Source organism: Anabrus simplex, chromosome 1 (assembly GCF_040414725.1).
Source record: "Anabrus simplex isolate iqAnaSimp1 chromosome 1, ASM4041472v1, whole genome shotgun sequence".
Lineage (NCBI taxonomy): Eukaryota > Metazoa > Arthropoda > Insecta > Orthoptera > Tettigoniidae > Anabrus > Anabrus simplex.
The window spans coordinates 1240655214-1240672378 of NC_090265.1; the positions used below are offsets into that span (position 1 = coordinate 1240655214).

The window sequence follows — 17165 nt, forward strand, 5'->3', positions numbered from 1 at the left end:
AGTTAGCGTGTTTCATGTTCGTCCCCTTTAGACATGTTTCTGCTGAAAACCAAAAGTATCTCTAAGCCCAATGACAGAAAAAAGAATAAATAACGAAGCATTCACGGTTGTGGAGAACATTCTGGATATCCGGCATTTATCATAAAACTCAGCCTGTACACCAGAACGCTGCGGACAGCCGGGTGAGAGCTCAAAAAGTGAATCATTCTGTCGAAAGCGCGCGGAGGAAGAGTTAACGGCAAGACGGCTTCCAGAGGAAGCGGACCTCGCAACGTTCACCCTATTTCAAGTCAATGTACAAACTACGTATCTTCATGGGGGCGGACTGGCTTATCGCTGCATATACAAAACATGCGACGTCAGTGGTACTCACCGTATATATTGGTCTACGGTGCCCCATGGAATATTTTGACACACGCCACGATCAACATACGTTAAAGACGTATGCAAATCGACCAAAACGCGTAGCAAATGACGTCGAAAAAAGTAAGACTGGAGTCGTCCGTGCAGTTGTCTAAGAAAATCATAGTCAACTGTATATCATATTTAGTGTACGTGAGGCAGTTTGATTATGTGTGTAACTCACGTGTTTTTAGCACTGCGTGAACGTGTAATAAACTATGTACTTATTTATTCATTTATTTACAAACGAAAATAGGAGGCGAGAGTCGTAGCCTATGAATCATATCAGGAAATACACTAACGTCTCATAACGCCCCACATAGATTGCAATGCATACGTGTCCTGTATATTCAAAGCTTCAATCTTTATTGATTACCTTCGCATGTTAATGTCCTCGAAGTGGTGTCCTGGACTCCGGAGACAGCTGTGTACCCGCAAAATAGTATCCTATTGCAGCGCAAATGTGAACGGACAGGTAGTAACTTCAAGGTGGAAACCTTTTCGGTCATAATACAAAAAACGCAACAAAAACATGTCCTGAAGGTGCAAATACATAAGAACAAATACTTGTACCTAAGGACATACAACCAAGAAGTGGGCACCAGTTTTCTTGTGCAGCATCCACCTGTTACGAATGAAACACTGTCCATTTTATCGCTGTAACATAATTCTAGGACGACCCAGTAAGTACACACACATACACAATTCTATTCCACCATGAATGGCCACAGACTGCACTAAATGCTATCTATTTCCAAGTGTCTCACAGCTGTGTAGCCATTGTCTGAACGGGCCATAATTATTGTTATTGATAGGTTCCACCTTCCACTTCTGCTCGCACGTAGATAGGGTACGGTGATTTAAATCGTGATTAACATCAGTTGATCGTTCTTGAATCATCTAGTGAAGTACGAGCTACACATTTAAAAATTGTCTTAAGAAGGTTCGCATACAAAAAGACTCTTCGGAGAGCAGAACTGCACAGGTGACAATTTTAAAGAAATAATGAATGGGAAAACAAGATTCAACAATATCCAGTTGGTACAGAAGTTTCCGTCAAACGGAAAAACCGAAAGATATAAAGTTGCCTAGAAATAACCACGGGAAAGTGTGAAAATAAAATTAGAAAACATAACGGAAGATTATACCTTCTTTGTGAATCGCATTAATAATAACCAGGACTTGCAAAAGGGCTCTAGTAGTATATCCTTTCCATCACTTGAAATAAATATGGCTTCACAAAGCATTTCGGCAATTATGAACACCCGTTAAACGTGACTTTCTATTCTCATCGAGTTAAGAAGACGAGGAAAAAAGAAAAAAAGCTTCGAAACTGAACTACTGATTCTTAATGTACCGGGCGGTACACCTCTACGCCGCGAATTCAAACATTGCGCCAGTTGAAACGTATTAAATCAAAGGTTTCTTGGAAGATGTCACTACTGTAAATTTTGAAGTGTTCTGAACTATGTCTATTTCGATTTGTGTTTGTTTGCTCTGTAGCAAGAAGTGTGGACATTCTCTTCTAGATGTCACTACTTAAAAACTATAACGGTGCACCCTGGTGCGAAGTGAACGAACTGTTTTTGAAGAAATTTTGTATCTATAAGTTTGCTCTTTGTTAAATTTCTTTCATTTTTTGGGTTGGCAATATTGATCTCTCCGCCAGTTTTAAATTTAGTCAATCCTAAATTTTCTAAATTAATTTTCCACCAATCCTAGATTTCTTCTTCAGTTTTGACTTGTAATCTTTAGCCGACCAATAAAAGTTTGTGGGCGGGTTATCATTCATGAAAGGTCTCGAATGTTCCACGAGGGTATATAAACTGCTGATTTTCTGGTCTAGGGGCCACTTCTGTAACATCTTTCTTAGTGTATGGATATATAGCAGGGGGCGGGAAGCGCCTCTTTCTCCAAGCAGCAGTTCATCTACAAGGTCTATTAACATCTTCATTTCTTGCTAGCTCAGCAGTTTAACTCTCGGGGAGGGTTCGAGACCTTTAGTATGTAACCTACCCTTTTAAAATGTAAACTCTTTTCTGTCTATCTACAAATTACAAATCTGTAAAGCGGGGATAGAGAGTGCTTCACCCTCTCGAACTCCCCTTCATTTTGAATTTGAGGTGACTGTGTTTTCGTAACCGCTTTTCTCTTCCTTCTTAAAGTCTTAAACTTATTTGCCAACTAGTCACCTCCATAGATTGGGATTAGCCCCTGTATCATCGGCCTAGCGCCACATAGGTTTTAGACAAAAACTTTGTGTAGGAGTGCAAGTTATCGCATCCATTCAATCTTGTATTATGGGCCAGTAATTTAACCTGATGTTTTGTTTTCCTCATGTAAAGGCCCTGTAGGTTGGGTATCAAATACCCCTGTTTCATAGTGTGCCTTGAGGGCAGTCTGAAATGAAGGTTGTAGCCTTTGATAGGCTGGTAATATTGAGAGCGGTTCTGCTCTTTTCTTTAACATTGTAATTAGGAGGAAGTGCTCCTTGTACTTAGGGGTTTTTCTGCCCTGTAGTTTTTGTGATTGTGAGCTGAGAGCTCAAGAGTTAATGAATTCGGGCCGTAGCCCAATATATGTAAAAATCACTTAACTGGTTTTTGGTACAGCGGCTGTATACCTGATTGTCTTTGTTATTTCCCCTAGTGGGAATCGGTTAAATATTCTCTAAATTGTGTACCTGATTTAACTTGTTATTTGTGGTATGCTCAAAATCCTATGCTACCATTGTCAAGTTTTTGAAAATATAACCTTGTTAAAATTTTAATTCATCTTCCGTGCTTCTGTAGTTGAGACCTATTCCAACCCGCACCTTCTTTCACCTCTGCAAATCCACAAAACTCCGTAACACAATATACCCAGCATTTGTCTGGTGAAAATGGGACGCCACGGAAAACAACCTTCAGGGCTGCAACAGAATCATAATTTGTAAATAATACAATGTACCGTTCGTACTTGCTCCAAGGTTCACGGTCATCTCATTCACAACTGAATAATACATTATCCTATTACGATATGAAAACCGAGTGGATGTATTACGTGTTAGTGATGTAATGACAAGAGACGGGAATTTGCCTATTTTATTCCTGTGTTCAGAAACGTAGGCTTTTGAGATATAAATCCGTTTAGGGTCTTTTTAGCTATGTTTTATTGTGCCTATAAATGCCTATTTCAGGAGTTTGTGCCTATTTGGAGTATAATTGCCTATTTAATGCCTTTTAACTGTATTTAAAAAAGGCAGCTTTCTTCCCGTGCATTATATTGTAGCTAGTGTGCTCGACAGAATTATCTTCTCTTTTGTCAATATCTGTTTACCCCACGAACAAAAATGGGAATTCTCAGAAGTCACTAGAAATAGTTCTAGGGAAATTTCCATCAGGAGAAACAAGGAACAATTTGACCTCAAAGCCTTCAACCCCTCCAACCTCCTAAGACATATGCGAGAACCAGTCAACGTCGAACTACATTGTACAGCCCATATGCCCTGTACCTCCCTTTCGATGTGATCTGTTGTACGCGTATGCTTTATGTACAGAACGTGCTGCGATTTATTGTGAAGTGGAATAAGAAGAAGGTTTGCGGCAATGCCCAAAGAAAAATCGATAAAGTCTTACTGGCTGAAGCAGTAGATCACAGAGGATCCCAATTTCACTACGGATGGGAGGGTAATCTGTCAAGCTTGCTGTAAGGAGGTAAGTTTGTTTGTTCCTTTTATCTTTTTTGTGATTGACAACTATGATCGCATTTATTAGCCGCGAACGTTCAATAATTTATATTGCTAAAATGTAAATAATCATTAAATTACTGAACGAGGAGTTACGACGCCGGTGGTCTCTTGTAGAGTGGATGAAAATTAAATCGGTATTTTGAACTGTGATTCATTTCCTGTGAAAACAGATTTACAAATTTTTTTAAATGCAATTTTTAAAACTCCCTTAAAAATCGTGAATTCTATTACACATCCGCTAAGCCTTCGCGAAACACAGGTTGCAGATCCAATGCAGCCCAGCTAAGACGATGCCAAAGCGTGTTTTACAAGGTTGCCAAGACTGGGACGATGCCTCAGCGTGTTTTACAAGGTTGCCAAGACTGTCTTTACAAGACCAGGCCAGAGAAATGACATTTGGTTTGGATTGGTGAGGTCGGGTTAGTAGCCGTTGTGCTTTGTGTGTGTGTGTGTGTGTGTGTGTGTGTGTGTGTGTGTGCGCGCGTGCGTGCGTGTGTGTGCGTGTGTGTGTGTAGGGGGGGGAAGCAAAGAGTCTGAGGGGAATAGGCTCCCAGGTTAACAAGCCCCTATCATCCCCTCAAGAGTCCTGCTAAATTGCGACAAAAATAAGGTTATGGACGCATGTCACAACAATTTCAAATTACGCGGCTTTTAATTTCAAACGAGGGTGGCGGCCTTGTGGGCACACATGATGCAGGATCTATTGCAGGCAACGGAAAATAATCTTTAAGCCAGCTGACCCGGCTGATGAAAGCCGGCGAATAGAAACAAAATGTTCACAAATCTCATGTTTATAGTACCTCAGTTTTCATTCTTCTATATAAGTAAGAATATTGCTAGGTACCAGCTTGGTGTGTCCTTGGCAAGCATAATAAATGACTTATCTCTGCTCTACGCTACTCCGGTATCGTTTCGTGTCTTTTTTATTGTATTTCTCACCCCGTGAACTCGACACGATACTGCCAAATTATAACTGAAAATCCTTGAGGACATATTTCCATGTAAATTACTAATTCCTTTGTTCCTACTTTAAAGTTTTGTTACTTCTAGAAACATCTCTAATAAGTCTTTTTATATGAAACAAATGCATGATATCGTCGTTGCCGGGACAAAAACTCCTATGTGATAATATGTTTTGGAGACATACTGACCCGCAGCACATACATTGTTAAGAGCGAGAATGCCTTGACAATATGCACACGATATTGCACCTTAGATGACAGAACCTTACAGCCAAAGTTCTAAGCTAAAGTTATTTCACATAGGAGGTTTTGTCCCGGCAGCGACGATATATACTAAGCATTATTGCCAATTAGCCCAACTGTAGAAATTTAAGATATAGGGACAATTTAATTGATGTAAATTTTATTACTTTTCAGAACAAATGTGAGAAAAATACCACAAAGATCAACTAAGAAATACTGCGATACGAGTACAGAAATCTGCATCAATGCAGCCTTTCTACCAATCCACTTTGGGCAGCGACCAACAACCATTTTCTTCAGACCTATGCACTGCAATGTTGGGAGCTAATATGCCCCTGCATAAACCGGAACATCTTCATATTTCAACATGCTGCCGGGAGCAATCACCAAGTTGTAGAATAATGGCATGCCCCTGGTGGAGTCATTTAGGATTATGGAAGAAGTCAGGGGAAGTTTTAACCGAACCTCTGGGAAGGCAGCCGCTGTCAGCGAAATAAAACCAGATAAAGTGACTTCATTGAAGTTTTGTCCAATCACTTCATGTGATGTCGAGAGATCTTTCTTTCGGTACAAAAACATTATGCATGAGAGAAGAATAAGATTGTTACCGGAAAATATTGAAACGTTGCTTGTAAATTCCTTTCATAGTAACTGGGTGTGTTATTAAATTATATGTAATTTTTCATGCCTATTTTGTTGCCTTTTTACACGTTGGTGCCTATTTAAATGCCTATTTTGGCCAATTTAAGAGCCTATATGCCTGCCTATTTAAACTGTTTTTAGTGCTTATAATTCTCGCCTCTAGTGATGACAGTATGACGGGACTCTTGTTGCTTCTGTGGATACCAAGAAGAGCACATCTCCAATGCGGCATTCTTGCGATATCGAACTCGTCAGACGTATTTTTATTAGAATTTAATCGTATTTGTAATTCTTTCTTCAAGTTCTGACACCAACGGTGAAGCTATGTTCACAGCTGGGACAGGGGCTGTCCTGCTTGAATCTACCTTCGAGAAACAAGCAAGGGGCAGTGCGTAATTAGTGCACATAACGAGTTGTTCTAATTCAGCACATAAGGTATGCAAGATTTATAAAAAACACGATATTATTCAACAGCTTCTTTACAGTGCCTTTGTTACGAACGAAATATACCGCTGTATATACCAGCGTGTCGAACTTCTTTCAAATGTTCATACCCTAACTCACACCATAACTTGAGCGAGTCTTCCTTACGAAACACAAATACTGCTTTTAATATATATCAAACAATAGCATTCAATAGAAATTAAGTGCCCTGAATTCACAGTCAGATCCTGAGATGTCATTCTTAATCTACCAGGTACTTAAAAAAACGTTAAAAAATACTAACGGCAATATTTTAATTTTTTTTTTACTGAATATGCATTTACCTGCTAATGCAAAGAATGAGCTAAATTCAACATATATATTTTTCAACTCAATAACTGGTCCAGTCATAGAATCAACCTCGCGTTAAATCACCGATTTCCTAGACATTGTAGTATTACGCTCCGTGGTTTGTCCTTTAGCACTCCTCCAGTTCAGTGGTGGCTGCAAATCATCTCTTCATCCCAGCAGGAAGCAAACGAATTTCCTGAAGTGAAAGGTAGGAGAAGCAGGTATCCCAGGAGCAGTATATGAAGCAAGCCCCGCTTAAGTGTTCACTTTCCCGACTAATGAGACAGTCATTTAAACCGAAGTATTCCATGTTATTTGTTCTTTTTTTCTAGTAATAATGCAGCCTAATCATTTCACATAACACAACAGTGAACGTTGAAATCTCAAGTTCACATAATAAATTTAAAATTACGGCAACCTACCTTGAGACGAGCATGTGAGAGATTCTAATAGTAGTTACATGATGACAGTATGATTGCAGCAAAACTGTGTATAGTATGCATTTAGCATTATTAATAAAGGCTCATTTAGATGATTATTCAACACATTTTTACCCATGTATTTCGATTCTGTAACGTTAAAAAAAAAACACTATCATACGCTAACATCAACTGTAAGAACAAATTAAATTTAAGAACAAGTCTTAATCCGCTTAGATAAAGAAGACTAACGTAATCAAAGATTAAGAACAGAGCTTCCTTTTATATGAATACTACTAGGACAACTGGCTGTAACTCATAATACTTGCACCCAGGCCTGTGCCATCACGAGTAGAATAGTAAATTTTATTTAGAATAGATGATGATGCTTGTTGTTTAAAGGGACCTAACATCTAGGCTATCAGCTCCTAATGGTACGAAATGAGACGAAATGAAATGACAAATTAAAAGTCCAAAATCCTCCACTGATCATAATTCAAAATATGAGGATGAAGAATGAATCCATGGATGGATATGAATTTAAAACGATCAGTGGAACCGACCCACAGTGCCTCACATGCACAGAAGCTGGCGTAGAACAATAGTATTACTGACCAAGGGGACTGCTTCTAAAACAATTCTAAATCGATTCTTGTAGTCGAAAGGGTTCCAAAATCTAAGTCAGCGGCCCCTCACAATGGTACTTATCGCTAGGAAAGTAGAACCGTGGTATTTGTAATATTGCGGTACTAATCAGGAGTAGCGTAGGCTCGCGGCATTCCACACATTATCATACTACTCACAGGTAATGAAATTCGCACATGTATTACAGACCTACGGTGTTTCGCACATTGCGGCACCATTTACAGGCAACGCAAACCTATGGTGTTAATCACGTAAGTGTACTAACCACAGGGACTCGTACTATCACGTGATGTTCCTCATATAGTGGGCACTAATCATAGGCAAGCCAGAACCATGGGTTCCCTCATCCCATGGTGTCGCTCATAGAGTGCTGCTATAATAATCACAGGTACCGTAAACATGGGTTACTTTGTCCCTTGGGGTGTTACTTTGGCCCACCTTGGAGAAAATGTTTTAAAAAATTATCGGCAGCTTGTAATCCAGAATACAGAGTGAACTCCTTCCACATCCCGAAGATGATAGCATAACGTACTCTCCATGATATATTTGGTAGTTCTACATAACCTCAACAGATGGCAGTAGAGTCATGCACATGGCAAGTGAAGTGGGGCATATTTTCGTAGTCCGGCAACTTCTATCATTGAAGCCGTAGGTGTGTGTGCTGTAAAATTCTGGTGAGTACACATTTTGGCCTGTGACGCAATCAAGCATATGACTTAAGTAATGAAATTCAAGAAGTAGAATGCTTTCTGTTTTAATTACGTGTTTTAAAAAATGTGACCTATAATCACGAAGTTCACGGGTTACTTTGGCCCACTCTTGGCAAGGGCCAAAGTAACCCTATATGTATAATGCCTCTACTTTTCACTGCGAACAAAGCATGTTCACCTTCGGATAATCACACCAGCCAGCATGTTTAAAACTGAAGCTTCCCTACATTAATATGCCCGTTATCAGCATGATGTTTTCTTTCAGAAACAACGTAAAATGCCAGCTCTATATAAGAGACGACCAGAAAGTCGAAAATATTGCTACTATAGTCCCGAACAACTTGATGCATGTCTACAGACAAAGTTAGGTAGTATGTCCCAATGAAATGCTTCGGCGCATTTTGGAATCGCCAGAACTCCACCTAGAAGAAGCATCTGCCCCAGTGACATTCAGGAGGCTGACTCTGCCACATGTGAAACACAGGCACAACCGTCAAAAAGAAGATATCGGCCAAAAGGACCTGTTATATTCAGCTCCTCTTCAGATGAAGAGGAATCGGATTCCAGCATTGCTTCTTCAGGAAACAGACTACCAGAAATCAGCGTTGATGAAGAGGAAAAGGATGAAACCACCACCTCTCTGACTCCAATAGATGCACCGGAAGAATCTCTTCCATGCTCGTCGTCAGGAGAACGTCCTCGAGAGCTAATGCACTTGGTTCAGACAAGGGACTGTGTTATCATAGCATGCCAACAACAGCAACATCCTGGAATTATTGTGTCTATAAACAATGAAGGAGCAGAAGTTGAGTGTATGGGGAGGGTGAAGAAGTGCTGGAAGGACACATTATCTTACAAATGGAATGTCAAGATTATGATTTACCCCCCAAAACGAGTCAGGCAAGGCTGTTTTTCAGTGACTGAACTCATTCTGTAAGCTTATTTAATTAAAGTGTTCCTTGGACTAAAAAATTAAGTACTTGTAAAAAAAGTAAACAACGGATATTTCTTTCAAAATATTACAAAATGTGTCTGAGTATTGTTGTACCGTTTAATAAATGTTGTTTTTCCGCCTGTTCTCAGGTTAAGCTTTACCTAAATATGCTGTTCTTCAGTCCTACTTTGTCCCAAACACGCAAAAGCAGCTTTTGATGTACAGAAAGATGCATGGGTCAAAGTAACCCAAAGTAAGGTTAACTTTAGCCCATTATTTCAAAAATTCATTGTTTAACCTGTATGGAGAAATAATGGAACTAAACTGCGTAGAAATGTTCCCTAGTTCCCAGTTTATCTGTAAAGAATATTAAATACAGAAATCTGTTATAGTAAGGTCCGATTCACAAAGCAAAATGTCAAAAACATCGTATTTTTGGGCCAAAGTAACCCATGTTTACGGTACTGTAAAAGCCGTCGCGCTCTCGTTTGTTACTAATCACAAACCTATTTGGTACCCGACATAGTGGTACTACGACCCATGGTGTTCCCCGCGTGGTGGTACTAATCACAGATAATTTCAGGGTTCTAATTTGATCATCCCTTGGTCGCACCTTTTAGTCGCCTCTTACGACATGCAGGGGATACCGTGGGTGAATTTTTCGTCTGTATCCCCCACCTACAGGGAGTTGTGTGTTAGGTCCGCGAGAGGTAATTTATTTCCCTCAAGTCCGCCGGCAAGCCGGTTAGGATCCCCCTAACCGCCACCTGGGACGCGCCACGTGTATCACCTCTCCCCCGGCTACGCGGAAGTAGTAGGTTCGTGGTTATTTAGAATGAGGGTGAACTACACTGAAATCGATTAACGTATTATGATACACAAGAACATCGTTCATACGGAATAAGTGGGACCGACGATTATCGAAAACTCGGATAACCCGAAAAAACTAAAACAAATACAGTACACGTTATATAATCTATCAACATAAGTTGTAGAGTAATATCTTTCTTACATTTACGACTCTGTTTTATGCACTAAAATAATGTGTTAGTTTTTTTCTGTTTTACATTTGTATAGCGTTTGCGCGCAGCAAGATCACGAAGACATTTTACTAAGAACAGTTCTGCCGGTGTGGTTTAAGTCAAGGATTCAAAATAGGCCATCAGTTTGTCCAGGTGCAATGTTACCTCTCCATGAGTCAATGTTTTTTCTGATGTAGCGCCGGTTTCATTTTCGAATTCACCATCTGTGAAGTAATAGTGCGTTGCATTCAGAAGAGCGTGGGTTCAAATCCTACCTCGGCCGTCCTGGGAATTTTCCACGGTTTCCCATTCTCAATTCCAGGCGAACGCCGGGACGGTACCTTTGATAGAAGGTGGCCGAATTACTTCCAATTCCTGCCTTAACTAACCTTGGCGGAAATGACATTCAAGAAGAGTCGACGCCGTAAAAGGAATTCTGTACAAATAAATGTAAATTTGTATCAATTTCGATCCGGATAAACCGGAGATCCGGATTAATGAGGGCCGGTTAAACGAGGTTCTTGTGTATTATCATTTATTTCATACTTTGCAGAACTCTCAAATCGCTAGCTGCTTCGGTAACTAAGTCACCGAACGCATCGACAATACGATGTAAATTAATAAACGCGTGGCTAGTAAAAGTGCACCCGCACAACTACCACGTACAACAGGAGAAACTTCCCCGACGACAGTACAATAAGTCAACTTCAAAACAGCGTTATGAATGGAACTGTCGTCTTTAGTAAAATAAAGGAATATTTTCTTCCATCTTCGTTAGGACTGCCATCGCCATCGGCCAACAAAATCGCCAACAATCTTTCTCATAAATTGCGCATTTGAAGTTTTACAATTACACCACGACTGAAGGTACTTATGTCTTGAAGGTTGGTAGGAAAACGGGAACTGCATTGCTGCAACGCGCTGCGATTGCAATATCCTGATGGTAAACTCATTAGTAGTAACGAGTAGAATCGGGGTAAATTCGGCTAGTAGTAATGAGCTGAATTACGAAATAACATGGGCGGAGATTGCAATATTCGTTTATGGGAAGGGGAGTTAGGGATTGTAATAACTTACCACGGAAGATGTTCAATAAATTTCCAATTTCTTTGAAGTCATGTAAGAAAAGGCTAGCAAAACAACAGATAGGGAATCCGCCACCTGGGCGACTGCCCTAAATGCAGATCAGTAGCGATTGATTAACTGAAGAACAGGCAAACAAGTGAACTAAAAGAAACTCGCCTTGTACCCTGCACGTGTCATCTAACCATACTCTGTATCAAAAGGTGCTTGCAACAATCCCAATACGATCATCAACGGCGCCAATGCAGAGGCGCGTAGTACGAGTCTAACAGAATTGTCTGATTGTCAGAGAAAAGCTTAACCCTGATATAATTGCCGAGGTAGTCACAAATAGTTTGGTAACAAAAAAAAAATAACTACAGAAGACCCTATGGATGAAAATGATTACCATCCCTAAGCTGTAAAATATGACTGCACACATGAGACGAATGACAAAAGCAGGAAAACTTATTTACTGAGAAAAAGACGCAACAGATTTCAGCTTCAGCTGTTTTACTGAAGTAGCTTTTCGTAGCATCATAAAGGGACTGTGTGTTCAGGAAATATGACAAAACACAGCTCCATATAGGAACATTACCACCACCAATAACGAACGCAAGGAAAAAGCACATTACAATTATAAGCGACCTCCTAAATTTCTGGACCAATAATTTCGACTTTGTATCGGTAAATTTACCTTTATGATTTAGGAGTTCCACCCCATGCAGGTTTCATTTCAGCGTATAGGGACCCAGAGTAAGGAAACCAATGAATTAGTGATAAGAGATAGGCTTTTCAAAATACACACCGATGTAGCTGCCTTATCCTGTTAGAAAAACCAGAGAATGGGAACTGCCTCAGAAAACTTATCATACGATGGTCAACCACCACGACAAATCAAACTTGAATCATAATGAAGATTGAACAAAGTTAAACGAAATATCAAAAGATGTCATTAAAACGTCTCAAATATTACACGATCTTCATTTTTTTAGTACAGAGCTAAACTGGATCTTGTAGTTTTAGAAACTAGTGTCTGCCTTATCACAGGCATCAGATATCAAATGCAAATCACCAATCTTAATATCAAAAAGCTAACACCAGATCAATTTTACATGCAAAAAGAAAAACTAACCAAATATACTGATGAAACGAGCAAACAGAATATAATGTATTTTTTTTAAACGAATTCCTGTAACTGACATTCTGATCAGTATGTCCAATCAAATAACTAACGGCCCTAAACTCATATCAGGGGTAAATTACTGATTAAACTACAATGAAGAATTAGGATATCAAAGTAGGACCTGGATGAATTGAGCGATATGTTATGCTCATGTCGTAGGAATCGATTATACCATTCCGGTATATGATATTCGATTGATTTGAGCTCAAATACACAGTCGTAAAATTTCTTACACCTTGTAGCTTACAGAACGTACAACACTGCGCATAACCTTACATGCCGCCCAAAATGCAAGGATAATCGCAACTAAACGGAAAACACGAGGGCACACATAGAACTTCACTTATATCACAACACTATAAGAGTACCACAAATGAAGTATCACTTGCCATGTAATGATGAAAATTCCGCCAGACGGTGATTCACGCCAAAACTATATCTTCAAATCTTAACAGCAATCTTTTCTGAAGTGAGCACAAGACCGACCGTAAAAGCACAGGTGAACTACTACAAAGGTCAGCCAACCTGGTCTACAGTCCTCACACACTCACTACGAACTCCCGCGCAGCTACCGGGAAACACTGGAGGTAAATTGCAACAGCAAATGGAGGGAGCTAGTGCGCAGAGAAAGATGGACGATGCACAGCTATAAATATCACGCATACAGAGGGGTTGTACAACACTGAACCAAGACGAAATAAACCGCAGTACTACAAACCGAACTGAAGCGAAAGTATGTCCAAACGAAATGAACGTGCCTTATAAGGGAGAAATACAACAGTAATAACGAAAGGCACGTTTACGTTATTTGAAACGTACGATGCTGAGAGCAGGCTGTACAGTCTGCGCAGCCTCACCCTCAGCGGATCAATGATGGTATAAAACTTACGAACAGATAAACGGTTTCCAAGATAAAGCATGAATTCACAACCTGGAAACTGAAAGTACACTCTCTAATCATTATCAGATATACACACTCATTACTGGAGCACTCTACAATAAAGTAGGAAAAAAGAGAGCTTTGTTAGTCGCCAGTCCTTCAGTCTAGCGTCATATTTCATATAAAATCATTTAAATATAAAATACATCAAATGTGATGCAGGGATACGAATATGAACAAATTCAGACTACTAAGGTACTGCAGTACCCAATGCATGTCTCACTCGAGAGTAAACAGCCAATTAGCACAATGTTGCATTGTACCTGTCAAGAGTGTGTACTCTCCCCTGTATTTATATTGAACACTAGCAGTTACCCGTGGCTTCGCTCCCGTGGATTTAGTAATTTGTTAAAAATAAGCGTCCCCCGGTACTGAAATAACACATAATCTGATAATCCCTGAAGTATAAAAACTCGCCGAAAAACTGAGGTTCATTCGCCCCAGAAATTCTTTGTAAACAACGTTTGTGGTATTGATTTCCTTTTTTTTCTATTTGATTTACGTCGCACCGACACGGATAGGTCTTATGGCGACGATGAGATAGGGAAGGCCTAGGAGTGGGAAAGAGGCGGCCGGGGCCTTAAGGTACAGACCCAGCATTCGCCTGCGGCGAAAATGGGGAAACCACGGAAAACCCTTTTAAGGGTTGCCGACAGTGGGATTCGAACCCACATTCTCCCGGGTGCAAGCTCGCAGCTGCACGACTAACCGCACGGCGGTATTGCCTGTTTAGGCTAAGATGATCGTGCGAGAAACAGTCTTCTCTTATGTCGAAAAAAAAATCCTTTACTTTTAAAAGATAATTCAAATACCAATTTCCACGCCTGTAAAGTATCCTCAAACCGAATTCGATTCCCTTTACGTATTTTCACCCACCAACCATGTCTATTTTACGAAAACAAAAAATACTGTTCGGTACATCGAACATCCATTACTAGAATTTTCACTATCTCGAAGTAACTTCAATTTCCCGCCATTTGTTCTATTCTTCAGGGGTAGTTATTTTTCTCTATTACTCGAAATTCGGTTACACGAATTTCTCGATTTATCAAAGAAAACATTTCCTCCCTCGAAGCAAAAAAATTACTCTGTACCTCGAATGTTGTGCACCATTAACTGTGCAATACAGCATTTGTGGTTTGCCAGGAGCAGTTGCCAACTAAAGAAAGTGTCACAGTGATGCTGGGAGCTAATATGACGGGAATCGAAAAACTGAAACTTATTGATCTGAAAATCGGCGAAGCCTCGCTGTTTCTCGAGTGTGAATCACCGGTCACGTACAAAAGCAACCCTTTGAAGTCGCAGATGACAAGCTCCAATTACGAATCACGGCTGCGTGGTATTGAAGAGAAATTTCAACATTACGGGAGGAAAGGTTAACAGTAACAAACAGAACAGACTAACAGATTATTTCCCAAAGGTGTTAACGGAGGTATGTTTCTTGTTTCATTACTGTATGTACTGTATCCTGTTTCTAAACAGTTACTATAATCTATCTAAATCTGTTTACCCTCCAGGGTTGGCTTTTCCCTCGGACTCTGTGAGGGATCCCACCTCTACCGCCTCAAGGGCATTGCCCTGGAGTTTCAGACTTTGGGTCGGGGATACAACCGGGGAGAATGACCAGTACCTCGCCCAGGCGGCCTCACCTGCTATGCTGAACAGGGGCCTTGTGGAGGAATGGGAAGATTGGAAGGGATAGACAAGGAAGAGGGAACGAAGCGGCCGTGGCCTTAAGTGAGGTACCATCCTGGCATTTGCCTGGAGGAGAAGTGGGAAACCACGGAAAACCACTTCCAGGATGGCTGAGGTGGGAATCTAACCCACCTCTCCTCAGTTGACCTCCCGAGGCTGAGTGGACCCCGTTCCAGCCCTCGTACCACTTTTCAAAGTTCGTGGCAGAGCCGGGAATAGAACCCGGACCTCCGGGGGTGGCAGCTAATCACGCTAACCACTACACCACAGAGGCGGACAACAGTTACTATAATAAGAGTTAAAATTAAAGTGATGTCGTAAAATAGTGTGTGTGTATATTTTAAATGCTGTTAAAAATAATGTATTCAGTATAAGCCCGTAGAGGCAGATGAAAATTGCGTGCCATACATGGTCAAAAACGGTATTCTCTATATCTCTAAATTTCGATAACTGGAAATAAAATGTAGCTCCCGAAGTGACTCGAGATAAAGATTCCACTGTATCAATTTTCACATCTGCAACGTTTTATTTTTAGTTATAAGTATCCTCATAAAAATAATTCACCTAATTTTTCAATTTATTCTCAACCCCTTACGTGGATTTTCCATAAACAAAAGAATGCGTGTTTCTTTACTTTGAAAGAAGATTCCAAATACAAATTTTCATGTTTGTAACGTCTTTAGCTTCAGAGATACAAGTATCCTCACACAGATAAATCAACTAATTTTTCAATTATTTCACCCCCCCCCCCTACCCCCGCCATCAATCCTTAAGTGGACTTCCCGAAAACAGAAAGTACAAGTTTCGTTAGTCTTAAACGTACATCATTATAGACCCTTGTGCCTTCCAGCGTTAAGACTGCAAACATCTGAATCTACTAAATGTCGCCACAATCCTCTATTTGCAACTAGTGCTGTGCTCTCCTTTAGTCCTATACCGCTTACCTCCAATCGTTAGAAACCGAGTCTAACCATCGTCGTCTTTGTCTCCCTCTACTTCTCTTACCCTCCATCACAAAGTTCATTTTCCTAGGTAACTTATCTTCCTCCATTCGTTATATAGAATTAAAATTCCCATCATTTACGTCTTACACATTATCGTACCGGCTATGATGAACACACATTCATGAATTTCGATTTTTGTTGCAGAGTCCATATCAACGCCGAACCACGACAAAATGAGTGAACAGAATTTAATTTAAATGGAGTTAAGTCCGGGAATAAGGCACTACAGTCCGGGCTACATAATTTTATTCACTTTATTGTACTTTACGGGAAAGCGTCAAAAATTTGATTTTTAAATACCTTTAGACCTATCGAAAAGCACTACATAACAAAAGTTATAGAAAACTCAATTTTCGATCATTTTTTGCCATAAATATAATAGAAATAATGATTTTAGACTTGTGTTGCTTAATCCACTACTAACATACAAAAAAAATCGTAAAGAAACGATCACTTGCAGTAAAAGACAGGACTGAGTCATGAAAGAAGGAAGGACTCCCTTAACATCAGATGCCCTAACATCACAGAGTCGGCAGAAAACTAAATGTTAGGGGCAACAATATCACAAGGTCTAAAACATTACCATTGTTGCGTTGTGCTTTGTCTCTCCTGGTGCCGCTCATCTCCTAGATATGCCTGAATATTGTTGGAAAGTAGCTGTGGAGTTAGGTAACTTGGCAAATGCTATTTGATTGTCCCGTCAACGACGGGTACTAAGAGACAACGGCAACAAGAATGGAACTCTTCCTACAGATGATTGATTGATTGATTGATTGATTGATTGATTGATTGATG

The 17165-nt window shown here is 40.1% G+C and overlaps 1 protein-coding gene across 5 annotated transcripts in view; it reads right to left on the reverse strand.

Annotated features, from left to right (window-relative positions):
• The window catches only part of mub (poly(rC)-binding protein mub), a 339328-nt gene that overhangs the window by 220256 nt on the left and 101907 nt on the right, over nucleotides 1–17165 (reverse strand). The window contains exon 1 of one of the 5 annotated variants that reach the window (XM_067137628.2): nucleotides 13121–13276. The exons of the other annotated variants lie outside the window; for them this stretch is intronic. The gene's annotated coding sequence lies outside the window, so the exon portion shown is untranslated. Of the gene's footprint in view, nucleotides 1–13120; nucleotides 13277–17165 lie in introns of those variants that run through there. 5 annotated transcript variants of the gene reach the window in all.